This window comes from Odocoileus virginianus, chromosome 8, assembly GCF_023699985.2.
Source record: "Odocoileus virginianus isolate 20LAN1187 ecotype Illinois chromosome 8, Ovbor_1.2, whole genome shotgun sequence".
In the NCBI taxonomy this organism is placed as follows: domain Eukaryota; kingdom Metazoa; phylum Chordata; class Mammalia; order Artiodactyla; family Cervidae; genus Odocoileus; species Odocoileus virginianus.
This window is the reverse complement of record NC_069681.1, coordinates 58,026,332-58,046,707: the sequence shown is the minus strand read 5'-3', so window position 1 is coordinate 58,046,707 and position 20,376 is coordinate 58,026,332. Positions and strand designations below refer to the sequence as shown.

General features: G+C 39.5%; 1 protein-coding gene across 1 annotated transcript in view; it reads right to left on the bottom strand.

Annotated features, from left to right (window-relative positions):
• KLF12 (KLF transcription factor 12) overlaps positions 1 to 14,331 on the bottom strand; it is a 708,032-nt gene extending 693,701 nt beyond the window's left edge. Inside the window, exon 1 of the mRNA XM_070471576.1 lies at positions 14,255 to 14,331. The gene's annotated coding sequence lies outside the window, so the exon portion shown is untranslated. The remainder of the gene's footprint in view (positions 1 to 14,254) is intronic.
• Between the last annotated feature and the right edge of the window lie 6,045 nt (positions 14,332 to 20,376).

The following is a 20,376-nucleotide window of genomic DNA, read 5'->3' as shown; positions in this document are numbered from 1 at the left end:
ATGAAAGTGAAAAGTGAAAGTGAAGTCGCTCAGTCACGTCCAACTCTTAGCGATCCCACGGACTACAGCCTACCAGGCTCATCCATCCATGGAATTTTCCAGGCAAGAGTACTGGAGTGGGGTGCCATTGCCTTCTCTGGTCTGACCTTAGTCATGTTCATTAATCTAAGTGTCATTTTTCTTGAAGGATAATGAGATGCCCATATATAAGATTACTGTGAGGATTAGTCTGAGTAATGTAGGTAAGTTTTGTCAGTGTAGTATATGTAGTGTATGAAAGATTCAAGCATCATCTCAGTGTATGAAAGATTTCTTTGTTTTTGTTTTAATTCTATTATGACCTTCAGGGTTTGTCAAGGACCTACATGCTGGCACCTGGTTGATCATTTCCTCTCCTCTTCCCTCTTCCTTTGCTGCAGGATGTTGACCTAGGAATTTCCCAAACATGCCTAATGCACTTCAGCCCAAAGAACTTTGCCTTTGCAGCTTCTTTTGCCTGGAATGTCTCTCCTCACAGGTCTAACCTCTTTATTTTATTCAGGTCTCAGCTTAAATATCTACTCCTTGGAGAAATCTGACTTAACACCCTGTCTAAAACAGTATCCTTATTGCTCTTTCTCATAGCATCACATTCATGCTTTTTCATGATCACTTATCATTCATAGACACATTACTTTATGGTTTATTTTCCATTTGTTCAACATCTGTTTTACTCACCCGGATGTCAGGTCTGTGTGAGCAGTGGTTTTGGTCACTTCTGTGCCCCAGAGCCTAGACAATTGCCTGATCATAGCAAGTTCTCAAAAAAGCTTGATAACAAACAACATGATGATGAAGACAGCAGTGAAACACTATGCTCTCCAGGATATTGCCATTACAGGAATATGAATGCATGGACCAAGAGGAAGCATCACAGTGGCCTCTTGCCAATGTTAAAAATGTATACAAACTTTTCTTACTGAGCCAAGATGAAATATTTAAATTTGCCCAACACATCTAAAGGATCAAGTTATAAGAGAAGGAAAATATATGGTCCCAATATTCTTTTCAAAAGGTACCAATGGTCATCAGGGTAGATGGAATGGGAGAAAGCCGGTACAATCACTGGGCCACTGGTTTAGAAGAGATTCCAGGGTGAAGAACTGGGTGAAGAATTTTAGCTCGTGTACCTTTCTTTCATTTTTTTCCCCTTCCAGGCTCTACCGAACCCATCTGTCTTGGTTCTGGTTCTAATTAATTGTTGTGTACAATCTAGAGACTTTGGATCTATAACAACTGGAGAGAAAAGTTAATTCAGGACAGGGTTTAAGACTTTCTCAATATTATATATACACACACACACACACACACATTAATATACACATGTGTTGATTGAATGGATTGAAAGTTCAGAAAATATTTTAAGATCTTTCTGTTCTGTCCCCCTTTCAGTCAGTCATAATGATAAAATAGACTTGCATTTGGATTTCTGTTTTCCTGGTACTTCACTGAAGGACAATATAAGACAGCATAGCGCTTATGTAAGCATTATCCTTGCTGACATTCCAAATGAGCAGATCAAATGCCACCTAATCATTTGGTTACAGCTTGGATTTGGCAGTCTTTATAAAACACTGAATTGAAGGAGCATCTGCCTTCTACACTCGGCTATGTCAGCACCTGTGGCTGCTGCTTCTAGAAACTTCTTAGCATAATAAAAGTAATAGGAAATAAGATCATTGCTAAGCAGAATGCATTTGAAAGATTATAGATTTCAAGCTTTGGAGCCTATTTTTAAAGAAAATTTCCTCTCTTCTCTGACACCTACCTCCTCAATTACCTTCAATTTTAGATCTTGTAGATTAGTGCTTCTTTTACATGAAGGTCTTGTTAAAATGCTCAGGGCATGAAATTTGGCATTTCCAACAAACTTCTAGGTGAAATGACACGGTGGCTTGTGGACCATATTTTGGGTAGACAGGTTTAGATGACACAATGCCATAAGTTTGAGTCTGCCCTTCCCAGTTAACGTAACATTTTAAAATAAAGTAGCTTACTATTCTCCCTCGCTTACATTTTAAGATATCTGTTTTCAGAGACTTCATTCTGAAGCATATTCACATCCAACTGTCACCCAAGCCTCTTGGAGTCTCTCTAAGAAGTGTTTCTTTTCTCTCCATCTGCACAGGAGCTTGCTCACTGAAGCCTTCCTCGTCTCTCCCCTGCAAAGGTGCTATAACTTCTACCTAATCTCCTAATTCCCAGCTATCTCCTCTTCTAAGCCAACATTTTATATTCTGTCACATACTTTCCTTCCAAAACACATTTTTTTTTTTATGAGGTCACTTCTTTGATTAAAGACCTTTGCTGGTTCCCTTGCTTAAAATAGAGGTTGGTGCAGACTCTTTCAACAAACCTGGGCTGGAATCCAAGTTTCTTTAATTTCTTTGTATGTACCTTTGAGCAGTTTGCTCAGAGAACCACACTTTCCTCGTCTGCACAATGGAGATAATACTGCTTATCTCTGAGTGTTGTCCTATGATTTAGATGCAAAATTGTAGTGGGGTGCCTGGTATGATGTCAGCCACAGTATGTGTTCAGTAACTTGGTGGTGGTGGTTTAGTCACAAGTCATGTCTGACTCTTTGTGACCCCATGGACTATAGCCCACCAGGCTCCTCTGTCCATGGGATTCTCCAGGCAAGAATACTGGAGTGGGTTGTCATTTCCTACTCCAGGGGATCCTCCCAACCCAGGTATCAAACCGGCATCTCCTGCATTGTAGGAAGATTCTTTACTGCTAAACCACCTGGGAGGCCCTGTTCAGAACTTAATTACCTTTTCCCCCTGTTTCTTTCCAGTCTGACCACTTTTGGCCTTTAAACCTCTGATGTGAACATTTTTGAACTTCTGTCTTCTTGTCCTCCCTCCGCTCCCTACAGGCCACATACATGTACTCTTTAGCTTCACTGAACATCGCTTTTCCTGATACATCTGCCAAAAGACCCATCCTATTGTCTTTCACTTGGCAAATCCCCTTCATCTTTCAAGGCACAGCTTTTCCTCTTTCTTTCCTGAGAAGACAGAACCTGCATACTTGGGTAGAACTTACCATTGTCTTCCTGTCTTCCCACAGCACCGTGACCACACCTCTCCCATAATGCACTTGCAGTGATGTACTGCTGTGATATGGGACTTAGCTATCTTTCAGCTAGATGGTGACCTCTCAGTGGCCAGGACTTTCTCTTATTTCCTGATCCTTAGTAACTTGAGTGTTTGTTTAATAAAGGAAGGGAATCAATGTGGTATGTAGTTTAAGAAATGGATGCTTGAGTATTATATTCCAGAAACTACATAGGAAAAATAATTCTGAAATTTCTTTTAGACCAAAATAGTTGTTTAGAGTAACAATCCCCACTTTTAACATATTTTACTGTTTTTCAGGCCTGATTTTAAGTGATTTACACACAGTGTCTCATCAGATTCATTTGATGATGTTTTATTGTAGTTGATATACTGTCTGATTCACAGATACAGAAACTGACATTCAGAAAAATTAAATATCCTCTGTGGTCATGCAGTTTCAGTTGTTTGAGTAGGGATTTGAACTTACGTCTTTATGACTTCAGTTTGTCTTCTACCCAGTGTTATCTCAGGCAATCTACTGTCATAACCTTGTTTCAGCTTCCTCTTAAATATAGGTTAAAATCATGGGTAGAGATCTCTGCTAGAGAAGAATTTGTGACACAGATAAAGCCACCCTCTGTGACAGTCATATATTTAAACGGTTTGGAGAGAGTAATTATTAGTAGATACAACATAACTCAGAACTGTAAAATTTCTAAAATCTGGACACCCTGTAAATCCTTTTCTTTTCACTTATTATTTGTTTTGAAGAAGCCGTTAAGCAGTCTTCCTCCTGAGGGCAAACCATTTTAATGATGCCTTTTTGACTTTCAAAGATACTTTTCATTTTTTGTCGCACATTAGTTTCATAGGCAGTCCTCACACAGATAATTTTCTTAAATAAATTATGTAGGAGAGCTCTTTCCTGTAGTCTCAAAGAAAACAAGCTGAAAGTAAGGCTGGTCATGAAAACTACTGTATGTTATCTGGTCTTGGGAACTGCTATTCGTAACAGACTCTAGGAATTTTCAGGAGAGGAAATCTTGTCTACAAGAGCCTGTGCTGTGTGCTAAGTCACTTCAGTCGTGTCCGACTCTTCGATACGCCAAGGACTGTAGCCCGCCAGGCTCCTCTGTCCATGGGACTCTCCAGGCAAGAATACTGGAGTGGGTTGCTCTTGTCTCTTAGATCTCCTGCATTGGCAGGCAGGTTCTTTACCACTAGTGTCACCTGGGAAGCCCAAGAACCTATAGACAATAGGTTATAAGCCCAGAAACTTATAGACAATAATCGTATAGTTAATTATATCTACAATTAGTGACAAATTTGTAGCTTGAAGAGCAAATGTGACCCCAAATGTGTTTGAAGCCTCTTGGCAAAGCAACGAAAAACTGTTAGAAAAGTTCTCAGTGGGGACTCTAGGAATACGCAGTGGAAGTTATTTATTAGTTTATTTATTTATCTAAGGGTCTCTTTGATCTCTTGGAAACCTCTTAACCTAGAGGTAGCTGACATTCTGTTGAATTGATAGGGTTTCTGAATTGGTTCAATGTATCTGTATACATCTAGAATAAGTCAGAGTATTTGGGAACAAGAAGTTGATACTTAAAATACTTAATGCCTAGTATATTCCCTGGAACATTAGTTCCTTAGGCTATTAAGAGATGTTAAGTAAGAATGTAAAGTGTTCTAAGGTCACAATCACAGAGAAACACTGAGTTTGAAAAAAAGTCAACAGGTTTCTTTGCTACTGAAGTTTCCAGACTCTTGATGTCAATGTGTATTACTGCTCTCTAGGGAGAGTAAAGTTGCTGTCTCTTCAATTTGTTTGGTTCAGGGAGTATCTCAAAAGTACTACTCTGCAGAGGAGACACTGTTATGCTCTGGACAAGTGTGTTTTCCCTTCAGGCTTTCAAATTATTTTGTCTGGCTGTGGGCTAGTGTCCTGCTCACTGGTGTGGCGTCATTGTAGCAACTCAGTGCAGACTTGATGTTTACAGAGCAATGAAAAAGAAATCCTCTGTAAAAACACAAAGAAGGATTCTGTAATTATAAAGATCGAAAATTTAAGAATCAACCGAATCTCCTATAGTATAAATACATTTTGAATGACTTCATTTGGATAAGCCTGAAATTCTATTTTTAAAATCACAGTATTGCTAAGAATATTGTTGATTTTCAACTAATGTTCAATTATCGTAGGTAATAATAATGAACTGACAAAACTGGGAGAATTTAAATTTTATGCAATAAATATCTGTGGTATTTCAGAAGTCTGATTTCAAGGTCTTGATGTCACTTTCTCTTTCTATTCTGAATTTTGTCATCTGGAAATCATGGCCTGTACAATGTGGTCAGCAGGAATAAAATTAAGTTTATTGTACAATTGCAGTAGACGAGTCAATGTACAAGATTTTAAACCTAAACTTATTGTGAAGTCCTGGCATCATTTTATTATTGATAAACATGTACTCTCTCATTACAGATACCTGAGGGATAACTGTTAAAGTAATTTTGTTTTTTTCTAAGAAACTTGCCTGAAAACCATTGGCAGTAATAAAGTGTGTGACTGAGAGAAGATAAGGATATGGGGTTTGCAGGAGGATATAGAAATAGATTGTAAACTGACCATCATCCTCTATTTCCCTGTTTGGTAGTGAAAGTTATCTTCATTAAAGATGCCTCTGGAAATTAAGAATTCAGCCATGTTTCAAATGCTCTAGACTCATGTGACTGTGGTTACTCTATTGAACAGTACAGATACAGAACATTTCCATTACTGCAGAAAGTTCTATTGAACAACAATATTTATATACAGAATCAGATCCATGTGAGAGTTAGGAGTAGGGAAAAAGAAGAGAGGCTAAAATGCCAGGATTTTATCAGTAAGTAGTACTTTGTGTTGGAGCTTCCCTGGTAGCTCAACTGGTAAAGAATCTGCCTAGTAAAACGGGAGACCTTGGTTCGATCCCTGAGTTGGGATGATTCCCTGGAGGAGAGCGTGGCAACCCGCTCCAGTATTCTTGCCTGGGAAATCCTGTGGACAAAGGAGCCTGGCAGGCTACAGTCTGATAGCAAAAAGTGGGACATGACTTAGTGACTAAACAACAACAGTCCATATATTTTACAAGTAAATCCATTTGTCTTTAATAATAACTAGTATGAACATCATTTATTGAGTGTTTGTCATGTGCAAGGTCAGTTTTTAGACACTTGGAATAGGCTTCAGAGACATGGACAGGAATGGGGAAAACATTAGAAATGAAGAGAAGGGGGAGGAAAGCTTCCTGAGCTGGAGCCAAATGAAACACAGATTGAAACCAATCAAGGAAATTACTGTGTGAAAATTCACTGTAAAGACCATGGAATGCTACTATTTTAATTTTTAAGCAAGAAAAGTAGAGAAAAGGCAATATGTATAATACTGCAAGCCCCAAAGTAGACTGTATTAGAAAGAAATATATCACTAAGATCTATGTATAATTTTAACTATGAAAAAACCTCTTAGTTTTTATTTTAATTTAATTTAATTTTATTTTAAACATGTCTAATTCCAATGTCACTGATTTAAGATTTAGGAACAAAAGTATGTATGATTTTGCTGCAGAGACACAAAAATAAAGAGGGCTTAGAAATATGAAATTATCTCAGAATTTCAAAGCTGGAGGTTCAGTCATTCTTCATTCATTTATTCAACAAATATTTGCGGAGGCCCTTCTCTGTGCAGGGCATTGTTGTCAATACTTGGGGAGCAAAGCCAAGTCCATGCTCTAATGAAGCTTGCCTTTCAATGGGGGAGGGCAGATTATAAGCAAATCAACAAATACATGCAATGTCAGATGTTATGTGTTCTGGAAAAAATAAAAAAGGCTATAGGGGATCATGATACGGGAAGTAGCAAGTACCATTGACTGATAGTGGAGGCTGCTGGTTTATATAACATGGTCAGAGAAAATCTGATGGAAAGGACAGCATTTGAGCAGAGATCTGAACGAAATGCAGGAGCTTTGTGGAGGTGGATGAACACTGTTCCAAGTACAGGAAGCAGTTTATGCAAAGGTCCTGAGGCTGACATATGTTTGGGCTGTCCAATAAACAACAAGAGGTTTAGTGTGGCTGGAATTGAGGGAATGAGAAGGAGAGGGAGGAAGTTGAGATGAGACAGGAAGGAGGGGCAGAGAGCAGATGGAAATCAAGGCCCTTTGCAAAGGCACTGGGCTTTTTTGCCAAGAGATGGGAAGCCATGGAAAGTTCTGAACAAAATAGCCATGGGACCTGACTTACTCTCTTCTGGTGATTTTCTGTTCTTGCACCCCATATATACCTCTCAAAATACCTTTTTATTTGCTTTCCTTATAAATTGGAGTAGAATATATACATTACCTCAGCATCGTGGAATTCTTTCCTACAAAAATTTGGGCAAATTTAATTAATCGTAGAATTTCTATTTGATTCTAAATGCCATTAACTTGTTTTAGGTTACGCAGCAACTATCAGCAAAAGCAAATTAAATTTCTTCATAACTCCTAAAACTTCATCTCTTTTTATAAACTCTCAGTTTTAAGTGCCAGTATAGATACATTTTGAAGGGAAATTCCAACAGCATGTGCATGCCAGGGAGGGACTTCAAAGCAAAGAGAGTAGACCTTAGAAATTGTCAAGTGGCCTTCCTATTTTTTACTTCTTTAAAAATATTAAAAAAATTTTTTTTTTTTTTTTTTGGTTTGTTTTTTAAAGCTCAGGTGACTTCGGCCCAAAGGAGGGCAAGAGCAGCAACAATGGTCTCAAGCTTCTAGTTCTGTTTTTTCAGTTCCAGCAGTCCAGGGGAGGTAAAAGATGACAAAATAAGAAAGAGGAAGAGAATCTACTAGAAAGTCAGAAAGAGAGAGAAATGCTAGAAAGTTCTCTCTTCTTCTTTTCCTAGACTGGATAGAATAAAGAAAATTTCATCTATGTATAAAAAGTATCATAGTATCTGATTACACCAAGAAGAAATTCCTTAATTTCATGTGAAGACCTAGTTGGGTTTCCTTTTTGAGTGGAAACCATTTCAGTTGAATGGAGAAAATGATGCAGAAAAATATTTTTAAAAAATTTGTTTCAGAATGAGAGGGAAATTTTGAAGAAGAGGACAATGAAAGTGTTTGTCATTCAGTCATGTCTGACACTTTTTGACCCTGTGGACTGTAGCCCGCCAGGTTCCTCTGTCCATGCAAATCTCCAGGCAAGAACACTGGAGTGGGTTGCCATTCCCTTCTCCAGGGGATCTTCCTGACTCAAGGATCAAACCCAAGTCTCCTGTATTGCAGGTACATTCTTTACTGTCTGAGCTAAGAGGACAATGAAAATAAATAAATGGTATCCTTAATAATAAGAAAACAATCTCTTGCGTTTCCTGACTACTAAATGTAGGTCTAGTTAGAGATTGTTCTGATTGTTCACATGTGACTTTATTTGGGTCTGCATAGTAGCCATCATTTGATTCATGACAGCATAAATAAGAGTGTGGTTCTCAGAGATGACCTCTAGGCTTTGATGGTCAAAGGGAGTATATGGAGAACCAAGAATCAAGAACAGAGGTATAAAATTAATATTTAGGGGGAGGGTGGGGGTGTATATGTGGACTTGTTTTTCCATTCCTCCTTAAGATTCTACCTAGGCTAGCTTCATTTCAGAGAGAAAGAAAATCATCATATTGCTTTCCTAAATAAAAATTTGCCATAAGTTTGAGAGGTATGTGGTGTCAAACCTCAGCTTAGACGTCACTGAATGTCATTTTTAAGATAAAATTCATTTCTTGTTTGCCATCTCATCATAATATTGAATAAAACTGAACTAAAAAGATTTTTAATAGTCTGCTCAAAAAAGAAGAGCTGTTTCCAGAATTAGCTGCAGGAGCTGGTTTTAGGAAAGTGAATAATTGGGTCTGGGTTTCGGGATGGGACTGAGAAAACCAGGTCGGCTTCATACCTGGGTGGGTTCTCACTGTTCTTGCTCATGGACTTGCTCCTATGGGACTGACATTGACAAATAGGGAACTTCCTGGGACGTCCTTTACCTAAAGACAGTGATTAAACAAGTATTTTTTCGGTGAGAAAATTTCCATCACACCCTGATATGTTGATGATTCACTATTGCATTTCTAGGTATCTAGCTTCTGAAGATGAAAAAACCACATTCTTAAAGTCAGTTAACTCTGCTGTGTCTTAAAAAATCTTTTAAACTTGCATTTTTAAATATAGAATCCTACAATGGGGAACTGTATTTCAGTATAGCTCTTAACTGACTACTGTAACTCTTCCAGATCCCTGATTACTTTTGCAGCTAACAATGCAAACTCTGAAAAATCCCTACATGGAAATCCTAGTCTCCCAGTCACCCACACCACCCACTGTACAGTGAAGGCCACCCAAAATAAATCAGTGCTATAATTTCCATGATGACAGTCCTCCAAACAGCATTTTGTTATTGTTCCCTTCACATCCCTAGAATTCTTCCCATGCGCTGTCATGTCTCCAGATAACAGCACAGGGAGATGAAATGTGAGTTTAAACGAACTTTTACGTGTGCCTCTATATTTTCTTCTCGGATTTTATTATTTTTAGAGGCAAGTGATGAAAGGTTATTCCCTGCAAGATTTAGCCAGTGAAACGTGCTCATCAAAACCTGAAGCCCTGCAGTGGGACACAGAAAAGAGCAAAAGGGGAAAATGTTCCACTGGGGCTGCAGCTTTTCAGAAGAGCGTGCAGGAATGATGTCATTTGTTTTTACAAAACCCAGTTTAAATTTGTTCCTGCCTTTCAAGAACTGCAGCAAAGTGCATCTGTGGAGACTTCCTGCATCCCATATTTCAGGACGTTAGAGTGTTTGCTGCATCAAAATCCAGCCAATCACGGGGTGTGCAGGCTTGCCCGCCCCAATTTTCCTTTGCCCCCCCCACCTGAAGCAAGCCTTAGACCACTGCTCAGCACCCTCCAGCCATCACTCCGTGCCGCGAATGGTTTAAAGGAGAACAGTGCCCCAATAAAAAGTTCTTTCAGGTCACCCACACACATTCATTTCATTGACAAACAAGCTCCAAGAAAAGGGCTGTTTGAGAAGTCTGTGTTGTTTGTGTCAAATCCTAGCCCTTTGTTTTTGCAGCCCCTGCGGCAGCATGGGAACCAATAAGAGGAGGGCTAGAGGACTCAGAGGGAGAGGCAAGACCTTCCAGGTCACCCCTCACAAGTAGCTTTTTACAGAGCACACCTCCATTTGTGAGTATACGTACATGATGGTTGACAAATAAGCAGGGAAGCAGACAGAGCGTTTTAGAGTGATGCGGTGATGGAGGGAGATTACGGCATGGTGTTCACGTGCAAAAATAATGGTTAAGCTACGGAGCGAAAAAGATAAGTGCTGGCTGGTGAGAGTATCATTCCTCCTTCCTTCATCCCCTTCATCTGTAAGTACGGTCTCTTGACAAAACATCGGGATCGATGTGGCTTCACTTGTTGTGAGTGGAGGAAACCGAACTCCGGCTACTTTAAACCAAAAAGATATTTATTGGAAGGCTCACAGAATGAAAGAAAGGCTGATGAAACCGACTCCCCAGACCACAGGACCCAGGCCCTTCTGGGGATCTCTGCAGCAGGAACCATATGGTGAAACTGAATCAGGACACTGCTGCGAGATTTCTCTTTCTCCAAGCTTCCCATTCCCCAAGCCCTGCCCCATCTTCTCTCATCTCCTCCTTGTGCTCCAGGGGCAGAGTTCCGGGAGAGCATGTCCCATTGGCTCATGGATCTCATGCCACCCCTTGGCTTCAAGAAAACAGAGTGCCCTTAATTTACATAAAGGGCCAGGAAGGAGGCATTCTCCCAAAGGAGGTAGGGGGGCTGTGTCTAAAAGCTGGAGAAATGACTATTGTTTTTTCCCGTCTATCATCATGACCCCAGCCCTGGGTCAAGGTCCCTGAATATCTTGCCCAGGTTAGTGATCTCCTCCTTTAACTCATATTTTAAATCTCTGAAAAGTTCCTCATTTGTTAGTGACAAGCTCGGGAACATTGGAGAATGCACAGAAGTGCTGCTGATAATTACCCCAGGGCAGGAGAGATACGCTGGGACTCTTTGGCAAACTGGAATGTACAGCCATCCTCGTGTTATCTACTTTTCTGTGCTTGATGAAAACCTACTCTATTCTTTAAGACATAGCAATTCAAGAGAAACTGAAAGCTCTCACACGATAGAAAATGTGACTTCTCCTTTGTGTACCAGCATCTCATTTCATGCTTGGCACATGGTAGGTGCCCCACGGACCTTCACTGTGGAATTATAATTGAGTACAACTATGAAGTCTTTATCCTTCCTCCTCACACAAACTCCCACGTTTAAATTTCCCATGCATTTAGAGAGCGCACTAGCTCCCCATATCCACATCAGGAGGTATGGTTAACTTATTTTCCCCTTGCTTATCATCATCTTTTCTTCTGACAGTGGCGCTAATGTGGCTTCCTCCCCACTAAAGAGTGTAAGGTAAAAACTAAATGAGCCTAGACCATTTCCACTTATGGAAGATGCTAATTACTTAATGAAAAAATGCTTTGGGGATGGAATGGAAAGCAAGGTATTTTAAAAGTTAATTCTTAAAATCAGATGGCACCTACTTTATTACATACAGTGGAACACTATCACAGTTTTTCCCAACCAAACTACCTTTCAGAGTTACTGGACTTACTCAAAAATCCTCTAGGTTGTCTTTTGAATAGAAATGACTCTGTGATCAGGGGAATGCTGAAATCAGACTGAACTCTTCTGATCTTATGCGCACCAGATCTACTCTGAATTATCTTTTCCGAGGTCCATTCTATCCTCAAAATGAATCACAAGGGCATGTGCCTGGTCTCTGGTTCCTATTCAGATTACATCCTAAGGACTTCCTTGAAACTATATATTTCTGATGAGACAGAGATTTAAAAAATCTTGATTTTTTTCCTGCATCTTTGCATCTCAGAATGAGGATCAAAGAGCTTCACTAGGTCAAGCAGAACATCAAGCAGATTCCTTCTGGGTCTCTTCGAAGGCCCAGTGGACAACTAATGAGCCTGCTTTCCAGTCGGGTGCTGGAAGGATTGGGATCCCAAGTCAAATAAGCGAATCCTATTCCACCACAGCTCTGTTATGAAGACCTCAGCTTTCAGCATAGACCAAAGCCCCAAACCAAATAAATTCCGTATCAGAAGCCAGGGTATTTCCTCTTGTTCTCATTATTCTCCACCTTATCCCTTCTGTTTCCCTCTCTTGGAAATGTTTTCTCCTTCTGTCAGTCATTCTAAAGCACCTCTTACTTATTCTTTCAATTCTAGAGTAGGACACTGTACCCTTTCTTGTCGCCACACTGGCTCTCTGTTTAGAGTGGATGGTGCAGAAAACAAAGCATAAGATGCTACTAACAGATGGAATTTCATCTGTTAAGTCCCAAGTGTCAGTACCAATTACTGCACCAGAGCAATAATATATTAAAAAAAAACAAAACAGTTAAAATGAGTCATTTACCATTACACTGACTAATACAGTTTAAAATTTATACAAGGCTTACTTTAAGATACCAATTATTTGGGATTTCAGCTATTAAGCTGAGAAAAAATGACTAACTATGGAATGGAAGAGAAGAGGCTAATTTCATGTAAGGGGTGAATATCTCGTAACCATTGAGGAAATATGGTAGAGAGATGACCAAGTTCTTTGGAAGTTAGGTGAATGAAAACACAGTGGAAAGTGATGTGTAATTGATAAAATCAGCTGAAGGTAGAGAGAAGTAGCTCTCAGAGAGCTGAGAAGTTTTTAATAAAAGAAGACATGTAGCAGTTCCCATCAGACATCATGTTTTACAAAATAAGAAAAAATATTTTTCCTGTTAGAAATTCCACAACATTTCACATTTTCTGCCATTCCTCATGACTGATGATAAATCTTTTTCATACTTTTATTTTATTTTTTAAGCACTCAATAAATTTTTATTTGATTTCTGTGATTTGATACTCAGAGTGAAAATTAATCTCCATGTAATTATAGGAGAACTAATTAAAGCAATAGCCACAGTTTTATTTTAGATGCTTTTCTCAGAGTCTATGTCTATATGGTCAGAATTAAGGTGAAACATGACTAATTATCTGGGTAATTCAATCAGTGTCTCTGGGAACACACTATTAAATTCTTCCCCTCCTTGTGGCCCTTTCCCCATGTCTCATTCTTATTTTCCCCAGTAGCACTCTTGAATTTTTTAGAAGCCTTGAGTTATCTGGATAAATGTTTTCTACAATTCACATTACTTGAATATATGTAGCTTGACTGGTATTAGCAAGAATTCTTTTAAAATCTCCACATCTGCAGGGGGTATCATAGAGAGGAAATAAAGAGCTACATTTTCATTGGCTATGCTAATTACCTGGTTCAAATTTTTGAAATACTCCAACTTTTAAAATGGTGCTTATAGATAAAAGTATTTGCACAGTCATGTATTAGAATTAGCGTAGTTATTTACATTTAACTTTTCTTCATTTAACTTTGTATAACTGTTGAGGCTATTAAAGGTTACTAAATCTTCAGCTTTTTTTTCTTCTTTCTCAATTGTTTTTAACTTAAAATCAGAAAAAACAGTGTGCTGCCTTTTCCTCTCTCTCTCTCTAGGGTTTAAACTTTGTGAGGGCAGGACCTATATATTTTCTCCTTATAATAAACATGAAACTTTCTTCCTTGCTTACAGTTCAATGGGGCTCACTTAAGAAGTCAAATTCAGTGTGAATCCTTAAAAAGAATCTTTTCCCATCTCCCTGAATACATCTTTCTAGTAAAACATGTTTGTTAAATGACTAGGAATCCTTTAACAAATAAAACATAACCCTGTTTACTGCTCTTTCGCTCAGCGGTGATGATAAATTGCTGAGGAGTAAAAGCCTTCATACTAATAACAGAGGAAAATTGACTCTAAGATCCCATCATTTTGTTTACCAGCTGTCTTTACAATCCTATAATCACCCTAGCCACATTACAAAAAAAAAAAAAAAATTGTTCAGAGATAGTAAAATAGACCAGAAACAAATGATCTCTGCTGAAATTAGTTTAAGCAGGGGAACAGGCTGGAAAGAAAGATTTGATCCAGAAACTTACCTATATCTCAGGCATGGTATCCGGTGACCACACACCCGGTGCTGAAACACAACTCAGGAGCATTACATCATCATGACAAACTTTCATTGGCTGCAGAAACCCCAAGGATAAGACAGGCTTTTAAGGTGCTGAGTGAAAACCCCTGTTGGTTCTTTATCCGACTTTTGCCAAATTATTGAAAGACAGACTTTCTCTAGTTCATGCTATCATGACTGAACTTGACAAAACATTATTAACCATTTCCTAGGCTTATTTGGCTTCACTGTAGTCACCAATTTTATATTTAACTCTAACCTGTTGGGAGAGTTTTTTCTTTTAAACATTAGAAAAAAAATTTTTAAGCTTATTTTTATTGAAGCTGCTCTTATTTCTCCTGTTACTCTTCAGGCTATTTTCCTTATTTTTAAACTATGTTTGACTCAGTAAATCTATTTTTCTCTCTATTACTTCTGTTTTTATTCTCTGTAGGCAAAAAGGGCCAGCACCCACAGATTCAAGAAAGTACAAGTGCTTTATTTATTTTGAGCAGTGTAGTTGGAACTAGTGCAAAAAGCCCTTACTCCCTCATTCATTTTCGTCATTAGCTTTTTTTCCGATTGAACTCTGTGAGTTATTTGTGTCGTGCTTATTACCATGGTGATTTATAAACCAAAACCATGTGTGTGATTTGAGGGTGATGAGGAGCTTTCAGTGATTGAGTGAAAGTGATGGGGTGATGGTTAGAGTTCCAGCACCCCCTCTGCATCCATTTCTACCACCTGAGGCAGAAGATTTTGATGTAGGGGAAGGTGATGTCTTCATAAAAAAAGAAACATTTTCATGATTAGATTGCTCATTCAGTATATGACAATAATACCGCATTACTAATGAGTGTCAACCTCTTTGTCTGCCTTTCTTTGTCTCTGTCAGTTTGTCTGTCTCTTATCTCCTTCTCTTAAAATTTAGGGCTATAGACAAGGACCAGGAGATGACAGGTATGACTGAATCAGTGTCTCTTTTAGAGTCTCATGCCCACTCTCCTAAGAATTTGACTCTCTGGTCCCTTAAAGACAAGTAAACACACACATATACCCTATACATTCCCACAAGGAGAAACTGGCAAACCCGTGTCTAGTGCAAACTTGCTCAACTAGGAGACTTCCCAGATTCCTGTTCTCAGCCATTTGCCTTGTAAGGGGCTCAACTGATATATGGCAAGAGAAGGAGTGGCTACTGAGAATGTGATCTCTAGAGAGATCCTTTACTTATTATTTCTTAGACTCTGGTCTGGAAAGAATAGCTAGTGTTTGTTTTCCCGTTATAAAGATGGATAATGAGGATTCAAGGCCCTAGATTAGAGTTTTGAGAGATTTAAGAACATTTTTTAACAGTCATCAGAAAGGAGAGAGAACCCTTTCTTATTTTGTCTCTGCTAAAAGTGGAGGGGGGTCAAGAGTTTCAACACCAAGTGTGTGGTCACCAAATACATGCCTGAGATATAGGTAAGTTTCTAGATCAAATCTTTCTAGGATCTACAAGGTAAAAGAAGTCACTTTCCCTGCCCTCAAGGTGTTTTATATGAAGGAGGGTGGAGTTGACATTAATTTACAATTACTACTGAAATCTGATAAAAATACAACAGGTATATATACAATGGTGGGCATCTCAATGAGATTGGAAGATCCCCAAAAAGGGGATATTTGAGGTGAATTTTTATGAAATAGAAGTTAGTTAACTGAAGGGAGAGTAAAGAATTCTGTTAAAGAAAACAGAATGGAAAGGAAAGGAGGAATGATTAGCATGGTTTGTTTGAGGAACAGCATATAAGTTTTCCATTTACAGAAGGAAAGAGCAGTGTGGAAGAGGAGACGAGATGATAGATATGGTCAAATCATGGAGGCTTGTGGGCTAAGCCAAGGGATATGGACTTTAACTTGAATACCACTGTGGGTCACTGAGGAACAATCATTAGATTTTGACTGAGCTCTATTAGTCTAGTGGTAGCATAAGAAGGATGGGAAAGGACCGGAACTGGGGATACAAGTTAGCCTGAGGTTCAGTTGGAGTCTCAGCAGGGAAGAGGTGGCACTTTCCAGGGGCTAACTGTAGATGGATTACTGAGGGACTATTTACAGGGGTGTGAGCAGGGTTAAGGGAATTAGCAAAGGATGGTGAAGCACCCAGGGAACCATAATGGTAGGAAGCTCTTAGTGCTTTATATCTATTACCAGAAGCTGAAACCCCTGGGAGGCTGCAGAGAAGAAAAGCTAGACGTTGCAGTAAGTAGAGATTACCTCTTGAGGTGTAGAAGATAGTTCTATAGAGAAATGAAGAGAAAGTATCTTTTTTAAAAAAAGGGGAGTATAGATGCTTTACAATGTTGTGTTAATTCTGGTGTACAGCGAAGTAAATCAGCCACACATTTACATGCTTCCCTTCTTCCTTGGGTTTCTTTCCCATTTAGGGCACTGCAGAGCACTGAGTAGAGGTCCCTGTTCTCTACAGGAGGATCCCATTAATTATCTGTTTTATAGATAGTAGTGTATTGATCAGTCCTGGGTGTTCATTGGAGGACTGATGCTGAAGCTGAGACTCCAATACTTTGGCCACCTCATGTGTAGAGTTGACTCATTGGAAAAGACCCTGATGCTGGGAGGGATTGAGGGCAGGAGGAGAAGGGGATGACAGAGGATGAGATGGTTGGATGGTATCACTGACTCGATGGTCATGAGTTTGTGTAAACTCCGGGAGTTGGTGATGGACAGGGAGGCCTGGCGTGTTGTGATTCATGGGGTCGCAAATAGTTGGACACGACTAAGTGGCTGAACTGAACTGAGTGTATTGATACCATTCCCAATCTGCCAATCCACCCCATCCCCACTCCCCCTTAGTATCCAAACATTTGTTCTCTATGTCTCTGTCTCTATTTCTGCTTTACAAATAAGTTTATCTCGAGAGAAAGTGTCTTGAGGTGGGAGTATGATGGGAAATAAAAATACCCAGCATGGTTGCCTAGCATTGTCATCAAGGACAGCAACAAGCAAGACCTGAAGTCAGGTAGTGGGGTTTTGGAAAAGTAAATAGATATGAGAAATTTTAAGGAGATAGACTCAATGGTATTGGCTAGTGGTGTGTGTGTGTGTGTGTGTGTGTGTGTGTGAGAGAGAGAGAGAGAGAGAGAGAGCGCGAACAGAAATGGAAACCTCTGGGTAGGACAATTTGTGCTTTCTATTCCTGACAAATGGATGAATTGTTGTTTTTTCATTGATAAAAAAGATTTCATGGATATATGCTGTGTTCAGTCTAGCCAAAGTTCCATTTGGAGGCTCCTGGAATATCTAGACAGAGAAGACGATTATATCTCCATTTAGAGGTCAGATGAGAAATCAAGGATCAAAGATGGGGCTGCACACTGGGGAGATGTGGGTATATGCATCATTTTTGAAGCCACGGATGTGGATGAGATTATTCACTGAGAAAGTGAATATAATGATGTGAAGAGAAGGGAGCTGACTGTGAGCCTGGGGCATCACATCCAAAGCGGGCAGCTGGAGTAAGGGGGCCCAGAAAGGAAAACAGAGAAAGAAAATGTTCAGACAGGAGAAAAATAAAACATAGAGCAAAACTGTTTCATGATAATGGGGAAGAAAAGAGCTTCCAGAAGAAGGAGTGATCGAGAGAATAATTCTGGAGAGAATTCAAGTGAGGTAAAAATCATACAAATTCCCATTGGTTTGAGTGTAGCATGGAGATCATTAGTAACCTTGGAAAGAATAGGTTTAGTACAGGAGTCCACATGCCAACATGTGTTGTGAACTGTCAGCTGGCGGATGCTCTACCTGCTGATTGGACCTATCTTATGAAGAGCTCTCCAGGGATAAATGTGGGATAAAAGCCAACATTTGGGGACTGGAGTTCTCAATGAGCTTAGAGAGAAGAGTACTTGGGGGTGAAAAGTGGTAAGTGGGAAGGTTTGGCTTTTGTGCTAAAAAGAACAGTTTGTGCTTTATGGTTTTAAAAGTCATGCCAAGTGTATTAGTCAGCAAGGGCTGCTATATCAAAATACCCACAATGGATGGCTTAAACAACAGAAATTTTATTTCTCACAATCTGGAGGCCCAAGATCAAGGTGCTAAGATCCAGGCAGTGTTGATTTCTCTCAAGACTTGTCTCCTTGGCTTAGAGATTCTGCCTTCCCTTTGTGTCCTCCCATGCCCTTCCTTTGTAGGCGGGCATACTTGGTATCTTCCTTTTCTTACAAAGACACCAGTCTTATTGGATTAGGATCCACCCTCATGACCTCATTTAACCTTAATTACCTCCTTAAAAGCCCTGTCCCCAGATACAGTTACATTGGGGGTTAAAGCTTCAGATGTGAATTTTAGAGAGACACAATTCAGTCCATAATAGAGTGCAGGTTAGGAGAGTGAGCTACTGTAGTGAAGAGTGAGTGAAGATCATCCCAATGGAGGCAAGCCAGCAACTTGTACTCTCCCAATAATGCAACCCTGCATTTTGTGATTGAACTTTTCTGAATCATTATCTTCCTGTAGAGTTTTTATTGAATTTGCCAAATGAGGCTAGGAAGAAAAGCATAGCCACCAGTAGTACTATAATTATTATGCTTATCTGTAAAACATGCAAGACATTTATCAAGAAAACTTAGAGATCAGCTAAACATTTCATAATTTCTTGTAGGACACTTTTGTAAATGAAGTTGAAGAGTCTCTCTTTGTGTATATGTTTGTATCTATCTATCTATCTATATCTACGATACTCACATACATGTATATTTTTGCCTCTGGAGAAATGTGTTTGAAGGTGAATGTAGTTGATATGGAAATTGATGTGGAATAGTCTAGAATGAAGGTTCCACAAAATTCACATGGGATAGTCTACTTTTTCACATGGAATTATGAAATATGGAGTAGTTGTATATGCAGTCACTTAATGAATTAAATGATCACATAATGATTAATCATTCAGTTCAGTTGCTCAGTCCTGTCCAACTCTTTGTGACCCCATGGACTACAGCACGCCAGGCCTCCCTGCTCATCACCAACTCCCGGAGTTTACTCAAACTCATGTCTATTGAGTCGGTGATGCCATCCAACCATCTTATCCTCTGTCGTCCCTTTCTCCTCCCGCCTTCAGTCTTTTGCAGCTTCAGGGTCTTTTCCAATGAGTCAGCTCTTTGCATCGGGTGACCAAAGTATTGGAGTTTCAGCTTCAACATCAGTCCTTCCTTCCAATGAATATTCAGGACTGGCTTCCTTTAGGATGGACTGGTAGGGTCTCCTTGCGGTCTAAGGGACTCTCAAGAGTCTTCTCCAACACCACCATTCAAAAGCATCAATTCTTCTGCACTCAGCTTTCTTTATAGTCCAACTCTCACATCCAAACATGACAAAAAACCGTACCTTTTACTAGATGGACATGAATTTGAGCAAACTCCGGGAGACAGTGGAGGACAGAAGAGCCTGACATGTTGTAGTCCATGGGGTCGCAAAGAATCTGACAACTAAACAACACCAACAACAAAAATGATCCTCGACACATGCTTAGGCTGTGCTTGTGTGTATTTACAGTGCACTTATTCCCACAGCTGGAAATGCCAGGAAAAAAAAACCAATCAGGTATTACTTGTTAGTGTCTTTCTCTAAAGACTGAACTGAGGCTCACGAACTAATTAGCAAAAGATTAGCAAAACATTTGCAAGAGTTTGGCTGCCATTTTCGCCCCTACCCTCTACATTAGCACAAATTCAGTAATTTCCTTCTTTAAGTAAATTAAGTTGTTTTAAAGTCCACTCATTAAACACATATTTCTCAAGAAGCATCAGCATGTCATTTTAAAGTTCAGAGGCTATTGTACCATCTAGTTAGCTAACTTTTTAGTCTTCAACTCAGAAACAGGGAAAAGAATGCTATCCAAATCCTTGGCTCCTGGCCCTAAACACTGGAACCTGGACCCTGGGAGTCCCTTCACTGTCCAGGGTTCAGTTTGCTTCTCTGAAAGATGAGGCATTTGGTATAATCTCTTCTCACCCTACACTCCTGTGTTCCCATAACTTTTGCTTTCCAAGATTTCTAGGGATTACTTGCTTGCTTGCTAAGTTGCTTCAGTTGGGTCCGATCTTTGTG